Source organism: Mauremys mutica, chromosome 7 (genome assembly GCF_020497125.1).
Source record: "Mauremys mutica isolate MM-2020 ecotype Southern chromosome 7, ASM2049712v1, whole genome shotgun sequence".
In the NCBI taxonomy this organism is placed as follows: Eukaryota; Metazoa; Chordata; order Testudines; family Geoemydidae; genus Mauremys; species Mauremys mutica.
Window position 1 is genome coordinate 88,127,499 of NC_059078.1, and position 18,149 is coordinate 88,145,647.

Genomic DNA, 18,149 nt, shown 5'->3' on the forward strand with positions numbered 1-18,149 from the left:
GTCTAGCAATCACTGCTCTTGAGCCCTAAACCCACTTTCTAAAATATTCATGGAAAAGCAAAGTTTTGCATTGTTCATGTAGGTTTTCTATTAGAGAGACACTAATATGAGTATGTGCCCCAAAGACTTCCACATGCCACCATAGAGGCCATCAGCCTGCCACCATTATCTTTGAACTCTGAGTTACTGGTTGGCCACCAGAAGGAGCTTTCTGTGCACTGAAGGACCCTTTAAAATTCAAGGCAGTTTTGGTATTTTAAAGGTATTATTTCTCCAAATAAATACCTTCTCTAATGTCTTATCTAATCACTTCTAGAAACACCGCCGTGACACTAGTCTCCTCTTGTGACATGGTTAGAGAGTCCGAAGACAAGGACCCACTCCATGCAGACATTTATTTATGCAAAATCTGACGCCAATGATAAAGAATTCACAAACTACTGCACATAAACAAGTTCCTTTACTTCCAGCACCTCTACTTCAGATGTACAAGTAAGAAATGGAATCTCCAAATACAACAGCAAACCCTAGCAAATTAGCTTCAATCAGCTACTACAGCCTTAGCCAAAGATCCTAACTTTTTTTTTCTTCCTAGCCCATCCTAAAGAAAAATTTCCTCTGCCTTTAACTTCTGAGACAAAACCTTTGGATAAAACATGTCTACTGGGGAACAGAGAAAGAAACCCCCTGGGAGGAAGCTTCTAAGCAATGCCTTCTTATAATGCTTTTATAAGTTCAGACAGATACTGTAGTGAGTCGGTGTGGCTCCCCTCCTGCCTGGCAGAGGGAGCTCCCTTGCCAACCCCCCAGTGGGCGGAGCTACCGCCACCACTCCCCGCCCCCCGGAAGTCAAGGGGCGGGGCAGGAAGTAGAAAAGGAGCGCACCAGAGCTCAGTCAGAGGCCAGCCACCGCCGAGAGCAGATGTGCCGGCGGGAGCTCCCGGCTGGGAACCCTCCTCGGCCCGAGGCAACTACCCTGCCTGGCCGGAGCTTCCCTGCGCTCAGTACGACGAGGAGTCCCCGGAGCTGGTACTGGGAGGAGCCCCCTGGCTTGCCTAGTGCCCGCTACGACGAGGAACCCCCCAGGCCCTGCTGATACCCGGAGGAGCCGCCCGAGCAGGCCTGGCCCGACTTCCCGGAGGAACTGCCGGACCTGCCGCCAAGCCCTGCTCCAGAGGAGCCGATGCAGACGGACTGGCCCGAACCCAGTGCGGCCGACGAGGTAGGCCCTGAGGGGGAAATGGAGTGTAGCCCGGGGGTAGCCAACCCCTGTCAGGCTGCAGGCACTGAAGTGCCGATGTCAGTGTGTTGCGGCCAGGATCCCCACTGACTGCAGCGGATCCACGCCGCTGCTAGGGCCCCGGGCTGGGACACAGTGGAGTGGGTGGGCCTGTGTCCCCCCTGCCACCCCTCTCATGGGTGGCAGTCTCCCCCCTCACACCAGCACCCCGACCCAAAGGTCTGGACTTACCGGCTGTTTGCTCAGCTCCTGACTAAGGACCTGAGCCCCCGAACTTGAACTGCTGCTCAGCCCTGCCTGAGGATCTGAGCCCTGTGTTTGTCGCTGCCCCGCCCTGAGCTAGGGCCTGGGCTTATACACTGAGCCCGGTATCTTGCTGTTGCCCAGCCCCTGCCCCAGAGGGCCTGGGCCTATTTGTACTGCTGTTGCCCAGCCCCTGCTCCAGAGGGCCTGGGCCGCCTAACGTCGTTCCCTGTCACTCCTACAGACTAGCAGGAGATAAGAAGTGAGTCGGTGTGGCTCCCCTCCTGCCCGCTGGAGGGTCGAGCCCCGACAAACTGATTACAGATACCAAATGACTCACAGATAGACTGAGCCATCTAAGGACACCAGTTAGGCCCAATAAGATGCCTTATATAAGTGGACCAAGCTGCTCTTACTTTTTTTTTTTTAAGCTACTAACTATTTACTCTGCTACCAAATTGCATTTACATTTAAGAATGTTTTGTTAATATGTGCCATGGCTATACAAGTTTCCTTCCTTAGCTTTAGGCTGCTGCTCCTTGTTTTAACTTCCTTGTGATACTGAGAATAATTCCTTTTCTTCGTTTATATTGTTACCTTAAAGTTATTTAGAGGTGATCTGTCCCCTTGGATTTCCCCCTCTCTAGACTAGCTCTGTCAGATTTAGCTCTTTCAGATCCCCTCTTGTATTTTCTACTCTTGTATCATTTGCAATTGATATTTTAACTAGTTCTCTATGTCCTTCCTAAATGGTGGAGTCCATAACTGTACATGCTGGTAGCCCAAATCCATTCCTCATGTAACTCCACTGATTTATATGTAATTGCCTTTTCATGGATAAGATTATAGCTACAGTGCAGTGAGCTTGTGCTAAAGCAATTGCAGATGGGTAGCTTAACTGGCAAGCAGGTGCAGTTGAGTAGAGTGCACTGAGGATGTGAAAAGGGGGATAGCCTAGGCTACAAAGCAGGAGGAACAAAGGGCATTGTGAGCTACATTTAAACTAGCTGGGACCAATTCTCCCCTCTTACCACAGATAATGGAGTTACGCCAGGGATGAATCTGCTCCTTCACCCATATGGCAGCTTTTGTTACACCATACGCACACAAGAGAGGTGTGTCAAATACACTGAACAACAAAACCCTCTCCTGAAATCCACCTTTACCTGGGACATCAAGCATGGCATAAATGCCTGCCTGGATGGTGAATTATCACTAGAGATGGGTGAACCTGAAAGATGACTGTGCTCCAGTTGAGCTGCCTTATTCAAAGTTTGATCTAACTTATTCTACCTTTTTAAAGCAATCTCCTTGTCCTTTCCTCCTCCTTCTCAATTACTCCTGGATGGGCCTCTGATTCTTCCTCCCATCCAAATTGCAGATAGGAGGACAGCATTTATGGATCTGTGAACCTGCAGATACACACTAGTTTGTGCAAAATAAAGATAGTGGAACATATTCACACCGATGTAGCTTTGCCGAAGCCAGTGGTAGTACCTTGATGTTGAATTTGGTCTAGTGCTCTTTAAAGAGCAAAGCAGTTCATGCTGCAGTTGTTTAAAATGTGCTTTTATTTTGTTCAAGATAATTGTGCATTCCAAATAAAATGAATGTGGGCTGAGATCTGCCTAGCACCTTATAAAATGTAAAAGCTGGTGTTCTGCATATAGTCTTGTTTGAACTTTAATGGGAGCTATGAAAAGATGAATTGGCTCAAGTTATAAGCTTCCTGTTTTTAATAGAGATTATCTATGGGTAAATGAAGATTAAGCAATTGGCAGTCAGCCCAGCCAATCAAACTGAAGTATGAGCCCGGCCAAGTAGGTATCATGTGAACAGAAATATATTATGTGAATCAGATACTAGTGAAGGGAAAGGGAGGACTAGGAAGGATCTAAGCATCCCAAAATAATTGATGAAAGGGGGAAAGGTTATGCGCATTCAGAACATGTCTATAGTTTCCTCTATTTGGCTTTTGCTCCCCAAATCACTATTTAATCTAGCATATCATTAGTTACTGTTGTTATTACTGCATCATGTCTGGGGAAATTTTACAAGACTTTTTGTCACCACAGGGCTAGAGAACCCCTTTAGCTTGAGGCTGGGCACAATACCTGGGTCTTGGCCTGGTGTTTGCCAGCCACCTTTTGAGCTATGGGGGACAGTCATTGACTTTTGAGTGGATACTACAAGCTGGGTCTTCCCTTGCTCAGACTATCCTAGTGCAAATATAGCTCTATTCTCCTACTGAGGAGCTAGTTCAGCCCCTTTTTGCTCCACAGTGTGGCTCCAATACAACCATGGGGGCCATAATTTTTGACTCCAGATGTACTCAAATACCCAGACATTATAGGGCCCAAGAGTATATAGCCTGCAGCTAGGGATATGCAAGCTGGTTTGCGACAGTAGAAATGTAATGCAGTCTCAGTGGATCTTACTGTGTGTTCCCTTGAAAGGGTTTTTACCTTCCAGGCAATGGGCAACAGGACGCTTTGCCACCAACAGAGCTACCGCCACTCATTGGCGGGGGGGGGGTGTTAATTATGTCAACAGGAGAGCTCTCTCCTGTCGGCATAGAGCAGCTACACGTGAGATCTTACAGTAGCACAGCGGTGCCACTATAAGGTCTCTAATGTAGATGTAGCCTTGCGCTTGCTCATGTTTGGGGTCCATTGTGTGAAATGAATGGCTTATCTATTATTGTGGGCCAGGATTGTCTGGAACCTCTCTAGGAGGGAAATGGAATGTGAACCCTGGGAAGTGTTATGAACTTCAAAGAACTACACGGAACAATGTGCCAGACAAGACTGGACCTTTGGGATGGTGTCATGTGTTTTGCCTAGGGAATCTGTAGGGGGAGATGAATGTAAATTCCCTACCTCTGGTTATACAAAAACCCAGCCTTTTGAGGCTACACCCTGAGGAGGGATCCATTGGCTGCTGATTACCTATTTCCAGAGTCTCAAGATCAAAGGCCCAAACTGTATAAAGGAAAGATTGAACTATTCATGGGTGTGCTAGTTCTGAGCTGAGGCTGTTATGAATTTGTAATCACTGAAAAATCCCTCCGTGGGGTTTGAAGGACTGACTCCTACTGGGAGCCCTTGCTGGAGTTGGGAGGTGACCTCTGGTAAGATTTTTGCATGCATGTAGGTTCTGTTATTGTTTTAATATGTTTTTTCCCCCAGTAATTCTTTCATTTTAAGAATCGATGTGCTTATTAGAAAGAGGTGTGAGGTAAGTTATAATTGCTGGCACTTGCACTGTTTATAGCCTTTGGAAAGAAAGCAAAGTGCAGACACAGGCCTATTTAGGCAGTCTGGCTTCCTGGGAATATCACAGTGCAGGCAGGGACTGTGCAGCCTAGAAAAAAAAAACCAGTTAGGAGCGGGAGAGACACAGGTCTCTGCCCAAGAGCGGGGATGACCAAGGAGCCAGATGCCTAGGTATATGCCCTCAAGGGACTACAAAGGGGGAATACAGGTGCCATTGCCCTGAACTGTGACAGTCTCTATCCTTTAACAAGTTTTAGGAGAAAATATAGTCCTAGTATAGGTATTGAAACTCCAATGAAGTGACACCATGGTCCAATTTGTCCCCTACTCTAGCATTTAGGTGAGCCCCCTTTATAAGACTCTTCCAGGTCTGGATTCACTTCTCAGCCATATCACTGAGTTATGTGTCTTTGAGCAAAGTCACTTAATGTAATGTGCCTCCGTTTCCCCAACTGTAAAATGGAGTTCATAATAATGCATGCCTTTTCAAAGCACCTCTAGGAACCTGGGATAAAAAGATCTGTTGTTATAACAATGAGTATCTGAAATTAGTGTTATTCCTGATGTGTTTTGTCCAGTGAGATAACTGATATATTGGTTTAATTTGGTATATAATCGGAGGTAGTTCTACTGGAATAAGAGATCTTCATGTTCATAATAAATATGTTTTGAATGGATTGATTGTTCAAACACCTAAATGATATGAGCTTACTGGATATGTGACACAGTGCAATTTGACCTCACTGGACAAAAATGTGAATCTTCCCCCTTCTTTCTCATTTTTGCTGCATGGTTTTGTTCTGGAAAAAAAATCTTGAGGTCTAGAGTTAAAAGGCTGGATTCACCTTGTCGAAACGGTAGGCATCAAGGTACAAGCTCATCTTTCAGAGTTGTTTATAATGGGATATAAAGGAACTCAAGAGTCTGAGTTGCAGAAATTATTCAGTTTACAAAAATAAAATATGATGCTGGAATTCTTAAGTGATGAGCATCAGCTTGAGGCATCTAACAAAAGCAGCTTTAGGCCTAGCAACCTTGACTGTCCATTTAAGAAAGAAGGTAATAAACTGAGGGTATTACATTGGATATTGTACAGTAATTCATAGATATTCTGCATCTTTACTTAATGACTTTGCTTTGACTAAACTGATGAGGTATATTCAGGTCAATTCCCTTCCAATATCACCTGAGCAGTGTTATGATGCAGTTATTTGATGCAGTAGAGTGCTAATACAGCAGTGTGAGGGTGAAGTAGACAATTTAAGTGACCAAAGCAGTTAGGAGTTAATCCACCGCCTTAACGAGAGTTTTCCCATTGACTTGAATGGGAGCAGGATCCAGCTCCGAGTTTACAAAGTTACAATTAATGCAGAAGATGAGGAATGTCTATCCAAGACAAGTGTATGGTAGAGGAAAGATATTTATTTATCTAAGGGGTTTTCTTGGAGGTGTTAGAATTATTAAGTGTGTATGAAATGATACCCTGAATATCTATTTTTCATCCTTGCCCTGACAGGAGAGGATTCTGGGAAATAGTTAAAAAAATCAGCTATAAACATCTTAAGGTTGTATTTTTTTAACTTGAGTTTATCTTTCCCTCCCAGTCTCTACAACAGAAAAAGCAAAAGCCCTTTGAATGCTTCATATGCTTAGCATTTTATACTCTGTTTACACTGGCAGTGAATAAAAGCTTGGCTTCTACATCAAACCCTCCAGAGTCCAGTCAGTAGACCCACTGCCAAGGTTATTTCATGCCCTATGTTTTAGAGAAAAAAATTATCTGAAAAGAATAGTAATTAAAACACTACATTTATAACATATGGATACCAGCTGGCTCAAGAGATGGGTAAGAGGAACCTTTCACCTCCCCATCACCAGGCTGAATAGGTTGCAGATCTGTGGTGGCTAAGACTTGTTACCATCTACAGGTAACATCTTTTAAAACCTGCAAATTGCCCCCATCTGGGATTGGTTAGGCAAGTGGCCATCTGGGACTTCTAATTTTTTGCTCTTTGTTTATTTTATCTCTAGCTCTTCCACCTGCTTCTCCCCACCCCATTCTGTTTACCTGTGGCATCCTTTCTGACATATCAATTGTGAGCTCTTTAGGGAATGGTTGTTTTTCTGGACAGTGCCTAGCACAATGGGGGCATGATCCTGGACTGAAGTTCCTAGGTGTTACTGAAATACACATGATAATAAAGGCTTGTTTTGGCCAATATGACAGGAGTGGACTGTCTCAGTCTAGTTTGTTGTAAGCAAATGTTCATATCACATATAACACAAATCTCAATCCTCTGACTGGAACACCACAACAGATAAAACCACACACTTGATCATTACATTCACTGTTTCAGGAAAAAAAGTTGATGTGAAATCCTTACCAAACATCACATCCACCGTAGTCTCTCCAACACCAAGAGGACAGCTATACATTCCCTGAAATCCAACCATCAGACAGTGATCAAACCAGCAGACATCATATTTCTCAACTTTGATGACTACATTAATAAGGCCAACTGACAACTCTCTGACCCCACCTATGATAAAGAACTCAAAGAAGATCCCACACCACAGTTTACACAGGAATTTAAAGATTTAATCAAATCCTTCCTTGGACAACTCCAAGAGCAACTCTACAACCTCATCCCCCATGAACTTTCCTCAGGGACCTCCTACATGCTGCCCAAGATATACAAACAAGGGAACTCAGGCAAACCCATCATATCTGGCCACAACAATCTTATTGAAGGGATATCAGGACTCAGAAACCATCCTCAAACCACTCACCACACAAATGGCCAGCTTCCTCCAGGACACAATCAACTTCCTCCAGAAACTCTGCAACATTAACAACCTCTCTCAGAACACCATCCTTGCTACCATTGATCTAACCTCCCTGTACATTAACAACCCTCACAATGACAGCATCGCTGTCTGCCTCAAATATCTATATGACAATGGACAACCCTCAAATATCCACCCCAAACACATCGCCAAACTCATCTATTTCATCCTCATCTGTAACAATTCTACACTGAACAACAATCACTTTTTCCAGACCATGGCTACTAGGATAGCTCACCAGTTGTCCAACCACTTCATGGGCCACGTTGAGGAAGAATTTCTGCACAAATGCACTGCAAAGCCAATTATATACCTGAGATAACATTTTCATCCTGTGGACAGAAAGTAGACTCTCTCTGAGATTTGCACCACAACTTCAACAACCACCACCCATCTATTAAAATCTCTCTAGAACTCTCCCACACTAGCATCAACGGCCTGGATACCATGATCAGTTTCAGCAACGAAACCTACAGACAACTATATATAAGAAACCCACAGATCACCACACCTACCTTCATAGATTCAGTAACCACCCAAAACACCCAAGAAATCTGATATCTACAGCCAGGCACTCAGATACCACAGAATATGAGAGAGAAAGAGAAAGTTCAGGATACACACTTTAACATTTACAACTGCCTTCCCCAACAAGGACATTCCAGAGAAGTAGATCACATCATGGAACAGGCCACCCAAATACCCCAAGATCCTGCTTCAATACAGAATTAAAACCCCTCCAACCACACATCCCTAGTTGTCACCTGTCACCTCACACTGGAACCCATATGGGGTATCACTAAACAATTACGATGACCCATATTCGATGGGGACCACATCTTGAAAGAAATCAATACTGCATCCCCTCTTCTGGCCTTCAAACTACCCCCTCCCCAGCTTCTCCAAACTCATCATAAGACGCAAGCTCCTCACAGACCAGGACACACCAACTCAAAGCAGCACCAGACCCTGCCATAACAACAGATACAAAACCTGCAGACATATCTCCATGGCTATAATGGTCAATACAGCCCACAATACACCTCTGAAGACCATGGGTTTTACACATGCCTATCACAACCCGTGGTGTGCCTCATCCAATGCACTAAATGCCCTTAATAACTATGTGGCTTAAAATAGACAATCACTATACTTTTGAATGAAATGACAAAAACACTATCACCTGAGCGAGAACACTTTTCACAAAGTGATCACTCTATATCTGACCTCTCAGTCTTGATCTTCCAAGGAAAGCTGCACAACACCTTCAAAAGATGAGCCTGGGAGCTTAAATTCATAACTTTGCTAGACACTAAAAATCATAGACTTAGAGACACTGGATTTATGGCTTATTACAATCCTCTATAACCCACTAACACACACACACACACACCGCTTTTTTTTTCTCCTATAAACACAGAGGTGTTAACTGGCTACTTCACCTTGAATGGTCCCTTGAAATATGTGTTAACTATGCTAAACAAATCTGTTCCACCTTGTATTTAGCTGTGATACTGAGTACATTTCCCAGATCAGAAGAAGAGCTCTGTATAAATCTGAAAGCTTGTCTCTCTCACCAACAGAAGTTGGTCCAATAAAAGATATTACTTCCCCCACCTCGTCTCTCTCTACCATCACAATTAGCAGCCTCAGAAAACAGAAGAACAAACTGATATGGAAACAGAACTGCCATCCTGGCCCTTGAGATGATCCCTCTCTACATTATGGTTGTATAAATTGGTCAGAATCAGGGAGTTGTGGAAAAGGAAGGGGTATTAAGATTTCAAAGCTGCTGCCCATGATGTGGTAAATAAGACTTCAGTGTCCAGTGCTGTGCTGTCAAGCTAGCATTTTGCAATCAAGCAAGCAAGGAAAGAAATACAACTATAATATATGTATTTATTTTCAGGTTTTCAATTATTTCTTGATTAATTCTCTAACCTGCTGTTTATTTGTCCCTTTTCAATTCCTGCTTAGCATTTAGAGAAGAATGCATTACTTTAGCCTGATGACGAGAACTTTCAGCATGAAATTTGCACGATGTGGGTAGTGGAACAGTAATTGGTTCGAAAACCAAAGCATCCAGAAAGAGTATGAAACTAATTTGAAATCTTGTTAGCTGGATAATAGCTTTGCCTTACTATTGTCACATGTTAAAATTCTTCATACCTAATAAGTAGCATTATAGGTACAGCAGAATGCTAAAATGCATGTATTACTTCAAAAAAAACCCAATATGCATTCATGATATAGGCCTGCAAATTACAGACTTTCATACCACTCTATTTTACAGTGCGATATCATCAAAATTAACACGACAATATATCATTATAGGAAAGGATTGGCTATCACCCTTATGCCAAAAGCGTAAATGTTCAAAAGGAATTTTATAATACAGCATCATTCGGCAAAGTGTCTTCCAAAAACATTAGCATTTACTCAACAGAACACACGGAAGAGAAATATGTAGAAGATCAAACATATTCCAGTGCGCTAGTAAATAAAGTAAGTAGCGTAAACTAAGAAGTCAGACTGTTCACTGCTTGTGCCTCTTATTGGTAGTCAAGTATTAAAATGAATAACACACATCTTAGTCATAGACATTTCAAGGGGACTGAGAACTGGGACTTCTGAGTTCTATGCCCAGCTTCACTTGTGATTTTGCTTTACAGCAGTGGTGTCCGCCTTCTCAGCCTGAGAGCTGAATGCGCTATTATTACAAAAAATGTAAAAGGGCCAGAATAAATGTTAGCTTTTCACTTATAAACACAATACAAAATTTTACTTAACTTTTATTGTCCTCCTAATGTGACTCTTGGGGTTACTTATCTCCACAACAGATTTGTTTACTTTTAGTTGACTCTGAGAGGTTGCCAAGTGTACCAGGCTGGCTAAATTCATATCCTTGAATTGCTCCCCTGCAGCAATGGAGCTGATTCAAATTCTTCAGTTTAAACATCATAATAGGGCACAGCTTTCTACCTAATGTACTTATATGGTCCCCAGATAGTATGAGAGTGTTGGAATCTTTCATGTATTTATCATCACAAAACCCCTCAACTTGGCCAAGATTACACAAGGAAGCCTGTAGCAGGGCGGGAAATTGAACTTATGACTCCCAAGTCACAGGCTAGCATCCTAATCACTATCCTTCCTATTCAGGCTACGGGAGAATATTTTCAGTTCATAATCAAATACCAATTTTCTTTTCAACATAGTCACCCTTGAGGGCAATGATCCCTGGTGATTCCTGGGCTAAATGTTGGACATCACCACTGGAAAGCAAGTTAACTCAGGCAAGCCATATCATCTCTCTCTCTACTTCAATTTACCCATCTTTTAAAAGAGGAATAGAATTACATACCAACCAGGAGTTTGAATAACTTATGTGTGAAAAACACTTTGAGATCCTTGTAATGCTCGTGGATATATTAATTATATATTAAAAGTAATAATTATTATTATTATTATATATTTTATTTGAAGACTTCCTCAGGTGACACACTTTTAGGTGTATTCTTATCCATCCAAACACTCTCTCACGCACATATGTGTAGCAGGCCACACAGCAGAATGGGGAGGGGGAGGAACCATATCAATTCGTTTTAATTATGTGAAAGAGAATTGTGACAGCATAAAGAATCTGAGCATGCTGGGCTGTGGCTAATACCATATACTGAACTGGCCAAATTCTGCCCGAGATTATACTCCATAAAACCCTTTCAAGAAAATCAAGGCAAATCTTCAGTAAGGTTCTGATCTTGAGGCCCCTTGGGACAGCTCAAATGGTTAAAGTTAGGCATATGTTTAAACACTTTATTAAAGCAGAGCCTTAAATTGCAAATATGTTTGCAAACTTTTTTTCTGCAATGTTTTATGCAACCCTATTAAATACCAAGGTATGAGTACATATTTGTTGCATGTGACTATATTTATTAAAACCCCAGAAACCTTTGCAGGGCTTTCTCCACCCACTGCTGTTGCTGGGATACAGGTTGTAACAATGGGGTAAATCAAGCCCAAACACTGTATCCAGGCATTAAAGTTAACAATCATATACAGAAATAGATGTTCACAAAGACTGAGGCACAGTCAGATAGTACAGGTTTGTTCATTTACACATGGGCACTGTCCTCTGCCCCTCTAACAGAGGGGAATACAGAAAAAAAAACATTCTGGAGTTTTGGATCCATGTTCAGATAAGGGTGTGAGATGTTTATGAAAATAATTGTCTGGTCCATACTGATGGTTCTTGTAACCACTCTTATCCATATTATTTGTATTGCAGTAGAACCCAGAATCCCCAGTCACTGACCAGAATTCCATTGTGCTAGTGTGTTGATGGGACAAGGGGAACTTTTCTCTGTGTGGTCCACTAGGAAGAAAAACAATTCAGTCCAACTTTTAGCTTGGGGCAGGGTTTGGGGGTGGGAGGTGAGGGTGGAGTGTGCAGGACCGGCTCTAGGCACCAGCAAAACAAGCAGGTGCTTGGGGCAGCACATGTCCAGGGCGGCATTCCTGCCATCCTCTGTCCAGGGGTTGAGGCTTTCCGGTGTTGCAAGGAAAAGAGCACCGGCAGGTGTGCTTACTCAAGATTCACAGGGTTTACTGTACAATTGCCCGCTAGAAAAGAGAAGCTGGGCACATGGAAAGCTAGAAGGAGCTCAGGTGCTGGGAACAGAGCCCGGGGCTGGACCAGACAAACGTCTGCAGGGTTTAGTTCTCTTTAAGATCTTGCCATCCCTACTAATGGGACTGACCCCACTGGCTCCGGTGGAACAATTTGTGGGGCAAGGATTACTAGGCTAGGAAGGGTTTGCAGGGCCACTCTCAAAATCCAAATGGATCTGAAATCAAGAACCTCTCTGAGCGCAGACCTCACTGTTTCCAATCAGGTTTGCCTCTCTGGGCTCCAATCCATGTAGGGTTTAAACAGAAATCAGTACCGTTTCCAAGCTAACCAGTTTGCATCAAGCTCAGAAGCCCTCAGTCCTGAATTTTGGGGGTGCGCAAGAGACCAGCACATCTGGAAAGAGGAGAGCACATAGAGGCTAGCACAGACGCGTGTCAACCAATGCAGGGTCCCTTCACTGGAATACCTTGTAACCGCAATGGTTTGTAATGTCAGAAAACAGTGAGGCACCTGAGGGGAGAAATCAAACAGCTGGTTTATGGATCTGCAGAGTGAAGTTCAGCGGACAGTTAGCAGGACCAGCTCTAGGCACCAGCAAACCAAGCAAGTGCTTGGGGTGGCACAATTCCAGGGGCAGCATTCTGGGAGATTTTTTGTTTTGTTTTGTTTTTTTGCTTGGGGCAGCAAAAAACCTAGAGCCGGCCCTGGGAGTGTGTTAGGAAAATGTTGTGCTGCAAGATCCCGACCTTGCCACTTCACCATCCACTCTATCATTGTAATGATTGGGATTTTCCGTAGTCTGCAAGGAGTGTGGAATATTGTTTTTTTTCTGTGTTTGACACTGGATTGCCCCTCCTCTCCTTAGTGATTGCACTGTCATTCTGTTCCTTGGAGCTGATAACCTGCAGCCTCAGTACAAATCAGGTTACATTGCACCCAGTTTATAGGCTGCTTCATTTACATTGATTAATAATGACATATTTAAAATGATATTGATAACAAATTAATTTCTGAATTGCACATTAGTAAGTAATTAATTTCTTTGCTCTGTGAAACTAAGATATCACTGATGAACGCATGTTATCTAAATCTATAAAGAGAAGAAATGTTGAACTGAAGACTCCATTAAATGTAAAAACTGATTTTTCCATTTACCCTCTTGTGATTTTTTTCCCCAGTGCATTTATTTTTCAAGGGTATGGAGAGAGTAACCTAATTCATACTTCCAGTGGTAATCAAAGATCATACATGCTCCTTTCAACCAAATAATGTCATTATCAAGGCTGTTAAAGCTGGTGTTGCCTTGGAAACACAAAATACTGACGCTCCAGGTTGGACTTTTGAGTTCTCTTGCACATTCCTCTGCAGGCACAGTAATGAGAGGGTGGATACGGCACTGACAGACCTGTGATGATAGGAAGAGTTGGAAGGACCACCTCAAATTACACACATGCTCCTTCATCCACCTGGATTCCTAAATCACTTAAACATTATCTCCCCTTCCTCCCACCACCATACAGCATTGTTACCTGTTTGGAGCAAGAAATAAAGAATAACTTAGTCAATTGAAGCGTAGATAAGTGCTATATAGGATGCAGTTATCTGAGTGGGAATTTAGCCAAGGTACCCAGGCTAAAAACCCTATTCTTATGATCACGAATGGCCTTGGTTTCACATCTCACCCAAAAGGTAGCACCTTCAGCAGCATGGTCTCTCCTGCCACCATACTCTACTGCCTCAGAGCGAAGAATGCCACCTGAGACACCAACTTCACTTCCAGTGGCATCTGGACTCTCCCTTGCTGACCAGATCCATGGCCCAATCCTGACTAGCCGGGAGATGAAACAGGATCACAGCTTCCAGATGTCTGATATATCATTTGTGAACATCATCCCGTTCAGAACAAAAGATCCTTTATACAGACAAATTCATTACTGGCATAAGAAATCACAGCCCCTATAGAATTCAATGGGAGATGTGCCTGCTAATCAAAGGGCTGAATTTGGTCCTTTCGTATTGGAAGATAAAATTTAAAAAGATAAAATATTTTGGTGGTGCTTTAAGACACATTAATAAGGTCTCCCACCAAAAGCCCCTTTTCTTATTGCTGTTTCATCTCCTCAGTTTGGGCAAGATCGCAAATGCTTACCTTTATCCCGACGTCCTTTACATCTTGCCTGAACTTTGCTCAAAGGAAAAGAGTTGCAGGCTAAGTGTAGGTTTATTTTCTCCAAAGTCAGATTGGCAGAAACTCTGGTTTGTTTGGGTTTTTTTGTTGTTGTTTTTTTGCTTTCCTCTGCTGTATGGGGCATGGGTCACTTGCATGTTTAAACTAGAGTAAATGGTGGATTATCTGTAACTTCAAGTCTTTAAACCTTGATTTGAGGACTTCAGTAACTCAGCTAGAGGTTGTGGGTCTATTACAGGAGTGGGTGGGTGAAGTTCTGTGGCCTACAATGTGCAGGAGGTCAGACTAGCTGAGCATGATGATCCCTTCTGACCTTAAAGTCTATGAGTCTGAGTCAATTCAGCCAGCACTTTCTGATTGGGAGGTTAATGCAACTGAGAGCCAAGGTATAACAACCTTATTTTATTACAGAGCATGGTAGGACTTGCATCTGAAGAAGTGGGTATTCACCCACGAAAGCTCATGCTGCAAAACGTCTGTTAGTCTATAAGGTGCCACAGGATTCTTTGCTGCTTCATGGTAGGACTGAAAGGTATCTAAAGAACCAAGTCATATGTGTGTGGTGTGCATATGCTGCACCTATATTTACAGTTATATCATGTATATGGCTGATATTTTGGCTGATATACTGCATATTTTAAACCACAGTCAGATATTTATTTAAAAACATACATGTTGTTATAGAAATGCACCTACTCTGAAGTTATCAGACAAGAAAGGGCTTTTGAAAGAAACAAAGCATTCCATCCTGTCAGAAACTTTTCCTTGGCCTCTACGCTGAGACTGTCCACAAAGGTGTCCAATCAGTGCCCTTCATGTCAGCAGTCTTCAGATGGTGAAGACGTCTGTTCACTAACAAACTGATTTAGAAGTGAAACATTGTGTCCCACTAGCCAGTTTCCTTTGACATCTAACTTCCAAGTGCAAGTTACTATTTGAGAAATTTGGATTCACACTAGAGATTAGTCAAAATATCTGGAGCAAACAACCCTACACTTCATTGAGGAGAGTGGTTCAGAATCCAAACTCAAATTTGGATTGAAACTTTGCTGCTGGTCTGTATTTCTATAATAGGCAAGAAACAAAAACAAAACCCTCACCACCACCACCACAACTAACACTGACATGTTCAAAATCTGGATCCAGAGCTGATTTTTGTAGCTTCTTCCCATCATTAATGTATACATCATATTCAAACAGCAATGTGATTTTATATCAGTAGTAATTTGACTGATTGAAAATAGTATAATTTTAAATGCTTCTGGTGATCAAGGGGAAATTTTTGAAATTGTATTTTTATGATATATTCTCTGTGTTATATCCATTACATTTGTGAAATAAATGAATGGATCTGGTTGAATTATTTATTGTGAGTAATTTATCCAATAAAGTTTACCTTTTTCAGTTCATAAATAAACAATGAACAGGTTGCAACATTTACTATTGGTCAATGAATAGTTGGGTGAACAGATTTTAGGTTTTAGTTGGTTTGCAGTCTGGCCACTATGCATATATTCATAGAGTGTCACTATGGAAAAATCTTGTGAGGGCTGGCTAGAAAGATAGTGTCACTAATCAAGATGCTGTATGAAGGTTCAAAATACTGACTAAAGACAGAAAGACTGGTGTGCTGTGGGGTTGGATCTTATCACCCACTTTTTCTGTATTGTGATAATTACGGGATGTGAAGAGCAACATCAAAGGAAGATACAGGAATTACAGAGTAGAAGGAATTTTCAGGTGATATTGTTCCGTTGGACACAGACAGTGATGAGCTGCCAAAATCTTAACAATGGGTTCCCTATAAAAAGTTCTGATTTAACAACGGGTTCCCTATAAAAAGTTCTGATTTAAGGGATGTGCAACAGCCTGTATTTTTTGTACCAATAGGGTTACCATACGTCCATATTTTCCCAGGAGGTGATTAAGAACCGAAAAGCCTGACATGTCCAGGAAAATACAGATGTATTTTAACCAGGGGTGAGCTGGAGCCGGTTCGCACCGGTTCGCGCGAGCCCGTTGTTAAATTTAGAAGCGGTTTTAGAACCGCTTGTTAACTAGCTTCCCTGCGAGGGAAGCTTTGATGGGCTCTGCCTGGGAAGCCTGTAATTCCTCCTCCCGGCCGCCGGGGGGCGCTGCGCTGTGCTGCGAGAGCCATGTGAGCTGCCTCCTGGCCCTGTTGCTGCTCCTGCTCTTTGGACCTCTGGCCCTGGGGCTGCTGCCTGGTGAGTCCCCGGCTGCGTCCTGCTGCTCCCAGCCCCCCCCCCCCCCCGCCGTGTGAGTATCTGCGCCCCTCCCCCGCCTTCCCTGCCGGCAGCCAGCCCCCTGCCCCCAGCCACCCCCTGCCCCCAGCCACCCCCTGCCAGCCCCAGCCACCCCCCTGCCCCCAGCCACCCCCTGCCAGCCCCAGCCACCCCCAGCCCCCCCCTGCCCCCAGCCAGCCCAGCCAGCCCCTGCCCGCAGCCAGCCCCTGCCCCCAGCCACCCCCAGCCAGCCCCTGCCCACAGCCGCCCCCCTGCCCGCAGCCAGCCCCTGCCCCCTGCTGCCCCCAGCCCCCTGCCACCCCCAGCCAGCCCCTGCCCCCAGCTGCCCCCCTGCCCGCAGCCAGCCCCTGCCCACAGCCGCCCCTGCCCAACCCCCTGCCCACAGCCACCCGCAGCCAGCCCCTGCCCCCAGCCAGCCCCTGCCCACAGCCACCCTCTGCCCCACCCCCTGCCCACAGCCGCCCCCTGCCCGCAGCCAGCCCCTGCCCCCAGCCAGCCCCTGCCCCCAGCCACCTGCAGCCAGCCTCTGCCCACTGCCGCCCTCTGCCCCACCCCCTGCCCACAGCCACCCGCAGCCAGCCCCTGCCCACAGCCGCCCTCTGCCCGCAGCCAGCCCCTGCCCACAGCCGCCCTCTGCCCGCAGCCAGCCCTTGCCACAGCCACCCTCTGCCCGCAGCCAGCCTCTGCCTGGAGCCCCTGCCGCAGCCACCCCCTGCCTGCAGCCAGCCTCTGCCCACAGCCGCCCGCAGCCACCCCCTGCCCACAGCCACCCGCAGCCCGCCCGTCTGCATCACCTGCCCACAGCCAGCCCGTGTCACTCCCTGCCTCCAGCTAGCCCTGCCCCACGCCCCTATCTGCAGCCAGCCCCACATCCACTGGTGCCCTGCAGTTCCCAGGGCAGTGGGTGGCTGCGGGCAGGGGGTGGCTGTGGGTGGCTGCAGGCAGGGGGTGGCTGTAGCAGGGAAAGCGGGGGAGGGGCGCAGATACTCACACGGGAGGAGCAGCCCAAGCAGCAGGACGCAGCCGGGGACTCACCAGGCAGCAGCAGGAGCCCCAGGGCCAGAGGTCCAAAGAGCAGGCGCAGCAACAGGGCCAGGAGGCAGCTCACATGGCTCTCGCAGCACAGCGCAGCGCCCCCCGGCGGCCGGGAGGAGGAATTACAGGCTTCCCAGGCACAGCCCATCAAAGCTTCCCTCGCAGGGAAGCTAGTTAACAAGCGGTCCTAAAACCGCTTCTAAATTTAACAACGGGTTCGTGCGAACCGGCTCCAGCTCACCCCTGGACACAGATGATACCATGAAAAAAAAAAAAGGATCAATATCAAACATGGGGTCACCAAAGTAGGATTAAAAATCAGCCAAAAGAAAATGAAAGCCATGATTGTTGAAAGAGGGGTCCACAGTGATGCTGTATATCTGATTGACAGTGAAGAATACAGCATGATTAGTGAGTTTGTTTG